This window comes from Nicotiana attenuata, chromosome 3 (genome assembly GCF_001879085.1).
Source record: "Nicotiana attenuata strain UT chromosome 3, NIATTr2, whole genome shotgun sequence".
NCBI classification, from domain to species: domain Eukaryota; kingdom Viridiplantae; phylum Streptophyta; class Magnoliopsida; order Solanales; family Solanaceae; genus Nicotiana; species Nicotiana attenuata.
Window position 1 is genome coordinate 64,970,679 of NC_031991.1, and position 9,280 is coordinate 64,979,958.

Genomic DNA, 9,280 nt, shown 5'->3' on the forward strand with positions numbered 1-9,280 from the left:
TTCAAAGGATCCAATCTGGTTATGAGGTAGGTAGTGTGAGCTTGAAGATAATGTCTCAGCTTTTGAGCCACCCACGTCAAGGCACGGCAAGTTCTCTCCAACAGAGTATATTTGGCTTCATAACTGGTGAACTTCTTGCTCAAGTAATAAATTGCCTGCTCTTTCTTCCCGGTTATATCATGTTGCCCGAGGACACAGCCAAAAGAATTTTCTAGGACTGTTAGATACAAGAAGAGAGATCTCCCTGGCTCCGGTGGGACCAAGACTGGAGGATTTGACAGATATTCCTTGATCTTATCGAAGGCCTCTTGACATTCAGCTGTCCATTTGATTGCTGCATCTTTCTTCAATAGTTTGAATATGGGCTCACATGTGGTAGTCAGTTGATCAATGAACCGACTAATATAGTTTAACCTGCCCAATAAGCTCATCACGTCATTCTTAGTTCTCGAAGGAGGTAGATCTCGAATAGACTTTATCTTTGTCGTATCTAACTCGATACCTCTCCCGCTGACTATGAAACCCAAGAGCTTTCCTGACGGGACTCCGAATGCACACTTGGCCGGATTTAGCTTGAAATCATACTTACGCAACCGCTCGATGAATTTCTTCAAGTCTCTAACATGATCGTCCTGGGTTCTGGACTTAATGATCACGTCGTCCACATATACTTCTATCTCTTGATGCATCATATCGTGGAAGATGGCAGTCATGGCTCTCATATAGGTCGCTCCGGCATTCTTCGGACCAAATAGAATAACCCGATAACAGTAGGTACCCCAGGGTGCAGTGAAGGCTGTCTTTTCTGCGTCTTCTTCATCCATCAACACCTGGTGATATCCTGCGTAACAATCCACGAAGGACTGTATCTCATGTTTGGCGCAGTTATCAACAATGATGTGGATGTTAGGCAAATGGAAATCTTCTTTGGGACTTGCCTTATTCAAATCTCTGTAGTCCACACACACCAGGGTTTTCCCATCTTTCTTTGGTACTGGGACTACGTTGTCCAGCCATGTAGTATACCGGACCACTCGGATTACCCCCGCTTTCAGTTGTTTTGTGATTTCTTCTTTGATCTTATCGATATCAGTCTTAAACTTTCTTTGCTTTTGCTGAACTGGAGGACAATCGGGGTAAATTGGCAATTTATGCACCACTAGATCAACGCTCAGTCCTGGCATGTCATCATATGACCAAGCAAACACATCCTTAAACTCGAACAAGAGTTGAATTATTGCGTCTCGAGTTTTCTCATCTGCGTGAATGCTTATTTTGGTTTCCCTGATTTCTTCGGTTGTTCCCAAGTTAACCGGCTCAGCATCGTTCAAGTTTGGCTTAGGTTTATTCTTATATTGTTCCAATTCTCAGTTTATTTCCCTAAAAGCCTCTTCTTCATCATATTCCGGTTCTTGGTTCATTATTTCACAGTTAGACAGCGTGTTTGAATCTGGGCATGAAGTCCGCAAGCATGTCATATTATTTAAAGCCGCATTATTAGAACTTAAAAGAGAAATAAAAAAGAAAAATAATGAAAATCAGAAAGAATAAAGAGAAAATGGACGATGAAATATTGATTTCATTTCTTGGAATTGGAAAGATAAATAGGGTTTACATTCAGGAATTTAAAGACAAGAAACTAAAAGAAACATCCGAGTTACACCCTCAAATAACTCGGGATGCAGAAAAAGTGGCAGGGCTAGTCTATCGGGATTCCCGCCTGATCGGGAATGGCGTAGCCTTCCAATTCTGAAGTTTAGCATTTGGTCCCATGTATAGCACCTCAGCGGTGCTAGTGCCCTCCCCTGGTTGAACTATGTGGGTTTCGTAGAGTATGTTCCTCATCGCCCCACAATTTCTTCGGCCGTAAAGGCCTCCTCATCTTCCTCCTCGCAATACTTAGGCTTGACAAAAGTCTCATATAAATGAGGCAGTGGCTCTGGCAGGACCCATCCCTCATTTTTCCTTTCATCTGCCCATTCAATGTCGTCTGAGGTAGGGTGGAAACCTATCCCGAAAAACTTTTAGCTGTAGGCAGGGTCACTGGCTCGGATATTCCTTGCAGATCTTTTCCCAATCCTTTTCTGAGCTTGAAACCATGTCTAATCATTTCCTTAGCCGCCATGATCGAGGCATTGGACAGGAAGGGTTGGGGGCAAGGATTCCCTTCTTCGTACTGATCCGCCACAACAATTTCAAAAGCTTTATAGACAATATGTTCACTTCCTTCCCTCACTTCCAAACATGGGATAGATGGGTCCCGATAAATGGACTGCTAGTCTTCTCCACGGACCACAATTTCCTGATATTCATACTCAAATTTCACCATTTGGTGGAGGGTGGAGGGTACAGCTCCCGCAGCATAGATCCATGGCCTTCCCAGAAGATAATTGTAAGATGTATCCATGTCCAGCACCTGGAAAGTCACCTAGAAATCCACCGGGCCTATAGCCAATATCCGATCAATTTCTCCGATGGTATCCCTTTTAATGCCATCAAAGGCTCTCACACAGACGATATTGGGACGAATCCTTCCAATCCCGATTTCCATTCTCTGCAGTGTGGGAGTGGGCAAATGTCAACTACCGAGCCTCCATCCACCATGACTCGCTTTACATAGTAGCCCTCACACTTGACAGTTAGATGTAAGGCTTTGTTGTGAGTCGCTCCTTCGGGAGGCAAGTCGTTTTTACTAAATGAGATTTGATTGACGGCGAAGAACCTTTCTGCCATTCTTTCAAGCTGTTCGACTGAAGTTTCAACTGGCACATACGCCTCATTCAGAGTTTTCATTAAGATCTTCTGATGCTCAGGGGACTTCGTTACTAGCGACAGCAACGACACTTGTTCAGGGTATTTTCTCAATTGATCGACTACCTCATAGTCAGGCATCTTCATTTTTTGGAAGAAAGCTTCCGCTTCTTCAGTACTCACAGGCTTCTTGGAAGGAAAGCGCTTTCGCGTGGCATTGTTTACCTCCTATGCATTTGAATATTTCTCAACAGAGGTATTTCCTGGAAGCTCTCCCGATATTTCTTTTTCTCTGTACGGAACCACTGTCTGCTGGTAATTCCATGGCACCGCGGCAGGGTCCGTCATTGGCTTCTGTGGTACGCGTCCAATAACCACTGGCTCATTCAGCCGAGGTGGTTTAGTTGTCCCCCGTACCACATAAGCTCCTTTCGGTACATATATTTATGTTCCTTTTTTCACTTCAATTTTCTTTGGGGCACTCACAACTAGTGGCTTTTCTTGGCGGCCTCGCGGAACATAGAGAATTCCATTTCTAGGAGGCACCGTCTCTGCTTTTGTTTCAGCCTTCATCTCAGGTTCAGTCTTGACGATTTTATTCTTCTTCTCCCCTTTCTCTTGCTTCGGGGCTACCTTGGGCTTCCTTTCTGCATCAGCGATAGCAATTATAGCTTTTAAGGCTGGATCAAACTCCCTGTCTTCACAAATCATCCCGATTACCGACCCGTTGTTGTGAGTGGGCAACGGATTGTTGGTCACATTCGGGACGTCCTCGTCCCTCAGCACTATCTTTCCTGTTCTATCAAGTCTTCCACAGCCTTTATCAATGTCCAACAGTTGTCTGTACCATGCCCCTCAGCCCTTGAGTGATAAGCACATCGGACGCCCCGCTGATAGGATGGTGATTCCGGGTTTTGCCTGTTTGGAGGTATGGGTTGCAACAAATTCATTTGAACAAGCTTCGGGCACAGAATGGAGTAAGGTTCACCGATTGGTGTAAAGTTTGGTCTTCTGGGTGGTTCCCGAGGACGGAAGTTATTTTGCGGAGGTCGAGGATTATAGTGGTTTTGGTGAGGAGTTTGATTTCTTGGAAATGGGAGTTGATTTCTGTTGGCCTGTAGCTGCGGTCGGGCAAGGGTTGANAGCCTTTAATTGTTCTTATTCCCCCATTAACTGCTTTATGTGTTTTGCTTGTCGCCCTAGAATTTTATCCTTTTAAAACCCCTGAAAAGCCAAGCTCCCTCCCTTTTAGGATTAGTAGTCCTAAACGCCTCCAGGACTGATAGGTGGGATGGGTAATAGCATGCAGTAGGTAACGATACCATTCCGCGCCTAAATACATTAACGGGGTGGGAAGGGTAGACATGGAGATGATGATCACATGATAATGCTATGCGTACGATTGATTACCGGTGTTGTGTGGATGATCCATGTGTTTTACAAACCTAGGACCCCCTTTCCTTTATGTGAATTTATTTAATATCAATAAAATTCTGTCTTTTCAACTACCCAAAACCCCTCTTTAATTTTACTGCATTATTCCTTTTTCCCCTAAATTTTTCTTCTTTGTTTATTCAATGTCTTGATTAATTTTCTTCATTTAGACCCTCCCTCAAACAAATTGTAGATCATCTAGACCTTGATTCCAACATGCTTGTTACGTATCTATTTGTAACCCTTATGTGTGAAGTTATTCGTATACTTATTTGCATTAAAGTCACAACATAGCATGGCCGGGAACCACACTAGTGGATCTTGAGGGGTTCCTAACACCTTCCCCTCGAGATAATTTCTAGCCCTTACCCGAACTCTGGTTTTCAAACTCAAAACTCTCAGTGTCCTGATGCACTTAATCATTAGGTGGCGACTCTTCAATTCCAAAAACCCAATTCCCACACGGGAATAAAGTTTTCTTCTCAAATATCGTAAACCCAATTTCGCGAGAAAAAAGGGGGCGTTGACAGGGACGACCTTGGATCCACGCCGCCGGAGCTGTAGCATCGACCCTGCACCAGGCAGTGAAGTTCGAGTGGAATCACCAAGAGGTGATTATTCATGGCAACAGTAGTAATCCCATATACAGTTGCCAGACTATCCCAGCGATCGGAGGAAGAAGGAAGCTAGGCGGAGAAACCTACCATCACATTGAGCGAGTCAACACCGTGGACAAGGACAAGTGGTAGGATAACAAGATCGAAAGTATATTGAATGGTGTGGATACGAGCCTGGCAAGGGACTTGGCAGAAACCTCCAGGGAATCGCCAAACCCATCAAGCTGAAAAAACATGGTACCACTTTTGGTTTGGGGTATGAATACACTTGGGAGGAGTTCAACCTACTGGTCACCACCATGGCGCAGTCCCTACTACCCACTGGAGCATCAGATACCTCGCCTGGAGCAGACTTTCCAGCCAACAGATGTCATATATGGGTCAGAAGAAGAGGAAGCGTTGGCGGCAATGAAGAATCTATTCTTGGAAGACGACAATATGGACTGTCACGTCATTTTCGAGGAGGGAGGGGAGGAAGGCCCTTCCATACAAGCTGTGAGCCGAGGAGCGCGCCTCGATAATTGGTCCATCAGAACCACCAAGGCCCGGAAAGCTTCGGGGTAGCAAGGCTGAACAAAGCACTATGCATTATCTTTTACTTTTTCGCTAGTTGATTTCCTTTCCGTACTTTCTTTAAATTTCGAAAAGAGCTCCGATATTCAAAACAATTATGGAATTTATCAAAGTATTTCAGTTTCTTATAAATCTTGCTCTTATTATTTTCTCTATCATTTACTTTATTTACACAGCATTACTATTACTTATCTTGATGAACTGACGAATGTGACATGCGACGAGATAACGCAACAAACGGATATAGACTCAGAAGAGGACGATATACCAGAAGAGGTCGTTAAAGAGGTTGAGAACTTTGAGAATAGGCCTAAGTCTAACTTGGACGAAACTGAGGTTGTCAACTTGGGGGATACAGAGAATGTCAAGGAAACGCGCATCAGTGTTCACCTGTCACCATCAGAAAAGGAAGAGTACACGGAATTCTTAAAAGAATATGAGGACATATTCGCCTGGTCGTATGATGATATGACCGGTCTCAGTACATCTATTGTAGCTCACAAACTGCCAACAGATCCGACATGTCCACCGGTAAAGCAGAAGCTCAGGAAGTTCAAGCCAGACATGAGTTTGAAAATCAAGGAGGAAGTTACCAAACAAGTCAAAGCCAAGGTCCTCAGAGTAGTGGAGTATCCAACGTGGTTAGCCAACATTGTGCCAGTGCCGAAGAAGGACGGGAAGGTCAGAGTCTGTGTCGACTACCGGGACCTCAACCGGGCCAGTCCGAAAGACGACTTCCCCTTGCCGAACATACACATCCTGATTGACAACTGCGCCAAGCTCGAGCTGTAGTCCTTCGTTGATTGTTTTGCCGGGTATCATCAGATATGGATGGATGAAGAAGACGCGGAGAAAACGGCTTTCATTACACCGTGGGGGATGTATTGTTACAAGATGATGCCGTTTGGATTAAAGAATGCTGGGGCCACCTACATGAGGGCCATGACTACTATTTTCCATGACATGATACACAAAGAGATCGAGGTGTATGTAGACGATGTCATCATCAAATCCAAGAAAGCCACTGACCACATGGAAGATTTGAGGAAGTTCTTCAACAGATTGAGAAGGTACAACTTGAAACTGAATCCCGCCAAATGTGCATTCGGGGTTCCTGCCGGGAAACTGCTTGGGTTCATCGTAAGTCGACGAGGGATAAAACTAGATCCATCAAAGGTCAAGACCATTCAAGAATTGCCACCGCCAAAGAACAAGAAAGAGGTTATGAGTTTCATGGGGAGACTCAACTACATCAGCCGGTTCATAGCTCAGTCCACTATCATTTGTGAACCAATCTTTAAGATGTTGAAGAAGGACGCCGCCACTAAATGGACTGATGATTGTCAGAAGGCCTTCGACAGAATCAAGGAATACCTGTCAACACCGCCAGTTCTGGTTCCGCCCGAACCGGGTAGACCGCTATTGCTCTACCTTGCAGTATTGGATGGGGCGTTCGGTTGTGTTTTGGGACAACATGATGAAACGGGGAGAAAGGAGCAAGCCATCTACTATCTCAGCAAGAAGTTCACCCCGTACGAGGCCCGGTACTCCCTGCTAGAACGCACCTGTTGTGCTCTGACTTGGGTAGCTCAGAAGTTGAGGCATTATTTCTGTGCCTATACCACTTATCTCATATCAAGGATGGATCCGCTGAAATACATCTTTCAGAAGCCCATGCCCATGGGCAAGCTAGCCAAATGGCAAATCCTGCTGAGTGAATTTGATATTGTCTACGTGACCCAGAAAGCAATCAAAGGACAGGCACTGGCAGATCATCTTGCCGAAAATCCCGTGGACGGAGAATACGAGCCTCTAAAGACGTATTTTCCTGACGAAGAGGTCTCTTTCATAGGAGAAGACATCGCAGAATCCTATGATGGCTGGAGAATGTTTTTCGATGGAGCAGCAAACTTCAAAGGAGTTGGCATAGGAGCAGTTCTAGTATCGGAAACAGGTCAGCATTATCCAGTATCTGCCAAACTCAGATTCCCGTGCACCAACAACATGGCCGAGTACGAAGCCTGCATCTTAGGGCTCAAGCTGGCCATTGATATGAACGTTCAGGAGTTACTAGTGATTGGGGATTCAGACTTGCTCATACATCAGGTCCGAGAAGAATGGGCAACCAAAAACTCCAAGATACTCCCGTATTTGCATCACGTACAGGAGTTGAGGAAGAGGTTCACAAAGACAGAATTTCGGCATGTCCCCAGAGTCCAGAATGAGTTCGCCGATGCATTGGCCACCCTATCATCCGTGATTCAGCATCCAGATAAGAACTTCATAGACCCTATTCCAGTAAAGATTCATGATCAGCCAGCTTACTGTGCTCATGTCGAGGAAGAAGCAGATGGAAAACCATGGTTTCATGACATTAAGAAATATCTGGGAACAGGAGAATATCCAGAATTTGCAAACGCTACTCAGAAGCACACACTACGGAGGTTATCCAATCACTTCTTTCACAATGGAGGAATCCTGTATAGGAGGACTCCCAATTTGGGATTACTGAGGTGTGTCGAAGCAAAGGAAGCGTCCAGGTTGTTGGAAGAGGTTCATGTAGGGACCTGTGGCCCGCACATGAATGGTTTCATCATAGCCAAGAAAATACTCCGAGCTGGTTATTTTTGGATGACTATGGAGACGGACTGCATCCAGTATGTCCCAAAATGCCATCGCTGTCAGATACATGCGGATATGATAAAGGTGCCTCCCAATGAGCTTAATGCAACAAGCTCGCCATGGTCGTTCGCCGCCTGGGGAATGGACGTCATCGGACCCATCGAGCCTGCCGTATCAAACGGGCACAGGTTCATTCTAGTGGCAATCGATAATTTCACCAAATGGGTTGAAGCAGCATCATATAAGCAGTAACCAGGAAGGTTGTGGCAGACTTTGTCCGCGACCGTATCATTTGCTGGTTCGGCATCCTGGAGTCAAACATTACTGATAATGGTTCCAATCTCAACAGTGACCTGATGAAAGCAATGTGTGAAACCTTCAAGATTAAGCACAGGAATTCTACAGCCTACAAACCACAGATGAATGGAGCTGTAGAAGCGGCTAATAAGAACATCAAGAAGATACTAAGGAAGATGATAGAGAAACATAAGCAGTGGCACGAAAAGCTATCCTTTGCTTTATTGGGGTACCGCACCACGGTTTACACATCAACCGCGGCGACTCCCTATATGTTGGTTTATGGTACCGAGGCAGTCATTCCCGCCGAGGTAGAGATCCCCTCCCTGAGAATTATACAGGAAGCGGAACTTGAAGATGCAGAATGGGTAATGAGTCGTTATGAGCAATTAGCCCTTATAGACGGAAAAAGAATGAATGTTGTTTGCCATGGTCAATTGTATCAGAACAGGATGTCTAGAGCCTTCAATAAAAGAGTCAAGCCGAGACAATTCACACCGGGGCAGCTGGTGTTGAAGAAAATTTTCCCGCATCAGGATGAAGCCAAAGGAAAGTTCTCTCCTAACTGGCAAGGCCCGTACATGGTTCACCGGGTCCTGACAGGAGGAGCCCTCATACTTGCAGAAATGGATGGAGAAGTCTGGCCAAAGCCAATTAATTCAGATGCAGTCAAGCGTTATTATGTGTAATCATTATGATTTCTTTATGATGTAATTTGAACTACGCCTGACCTGATTCCCGTTTAAGAGGGGATACGTAGGCAGCCCTATGGGTTCGGTCACAATTCAATAAAAATTTCATTTCCCCCGATATTGGAAACTGGGGCAGAATTTTGAGGAGGACCCTCAAAATTCCGAAGTTGACTTTCAGCCATTCATCGCACGCAGCCGTCAGAAACACCAGCCCAGTAAACTGGGGCAGAATTTTTGAGGAGGACCCTCAAAATACCGGAGCAAAAAGGTTGCAATGTCTTGAACCGCGTCGCA

General features: G+C 45.1%; 1 pseudogene; it reads left to right on the forward strand.

The window, feature by feature from the left end:
* LOC109224691 lies at positions 6,069-8,983 on the forward strand (annotated as a pseudogene).